Raw genomic sequence first — 1,391 nt, forward strand, 5'->3', positions numbered from 1 at the left:
GATAGCCAAGCATAATGGAGCTAGTTTCTTTTTTAAAAAATTATTGATTGATTGCAAGAGAGAGAGAGAGAGAGAGAGAGAGAGAGAGAGAGAGAGGAGAAACATCGATTTGCTGTTTCATTTATTTATGCATTCCTCTGGTTGCCTATTGTATATGCCCTGACTGGGATCAAACCCACAACCCAGGCATATCAGCACTACCTTCCAACCGAGCCACACGGCCAGGGCACAGTGAACCAGTTTCTCCATGAAGGAGCCCTTGGCATTACTGACAAGTTTATGGAGGATTCAGGCTGGGGGTGATATCCATGGGCTCTCACCGGAGGGCGGGGGCACAGCAGTGAGTTTCCAGTATGTCCTCAGGACAGAGGCCCCTCTTGCCCCTTGCTCCTCACTGAGCTACCAGGTGCCCTGTCTCTGAGCCCCTTTCTTTGCAGGCTGGGTTGTGATACCCCCTGGGCCTGATCTTCATGCCAATCTCTGGTCCAGAATCTCTCCCCTGACTTTCTGACTTTGGCCCCAAGTCCTCCTTCACCCGGTTGAACTCCTGACCTTCTGGGCTCCTGAGAATCTGGCTACACCTGAAATTCCAGGTTTAGGATATCGTGTCCAATGCTGGGCTCTCTGTTGGAGCTGGGTTCCCGCCTCCAGTCCAGAGGGTTGAGTAAGAGCCGGCCTGACCTGGTGGGTCTGTGTCTGCGATTTCTAGGAGACAGAGCAGCACTGCAAGTTCTCGTTCAGTTCTATTCACCAGTGGGAAGTGAGTCTGTAGGTTGCTCTCGCTGACTGGCTCGACCCAGGGGGACCCGTGCGAGGCTGAAAATGTACCTGTTGATGGTCTTCCCTCCCTTCTTCTTGTATCCAGGTGAGTGGGGGCTGGGTCTGAACTCCTGGGAAAAGCTTATGGGCAGGAAGAGGTGGCTGGCAGCAGGAGAAAGGGGCCCAGAAGGTGTCCTGCTGAGAAGTGGACCCCATTTCTAAGTAGTTCCTCCAAGCCATGAGCCTGTGCGGTTCATCCACTCAACTCACCACCAGTGTTTCAGTGGCTACAGTTGCCAATGAAGAAATAGGCAGCACGGCTTTCACACTGAGCCCAGCAGAAGGCATACCTTCTAACCACCCCGGGGGCTGATAATTCAAGATGGACAGATGGATGGGGCCCATCAGTCACAGCAGAGGAGCCCTGGCTGCTCAGGGGAGCTGGTGATACTTGCTCCTGGACCTTCGTGACTGTGTTAGAAGCAAGGGAGGCTTTGGGAAAGAAGTGAAGGTGGAAGGTGCTTGAGGGAAGGAAAGCAGGGAGGTTGCCAGACAGGGAGGGGGAGGTGATTCTAGGTCTTGGAGGTAGAAGGAAGTAGCAGAAGTTGCTGAGGGACTGGAAAAATCAAGAG

The sequence above is a fragment of the Myotis lucifugus genome, unplaced genomic scaffold, assembly GCF_000147115.1.
Source record: "Myotis lucifugus unplaced genomic scaffold, Myoluc2.0 scaffold_996, whole genome shotgun sequence".
In the NCBI taxonomy this organism is placed as follows: domain Eukaryota; kingdom Metazoa; phylum Chordata; class Mammalia; order Chiroptera; family Vespertilionidae; genus Myotis; species Myotis lucifugus.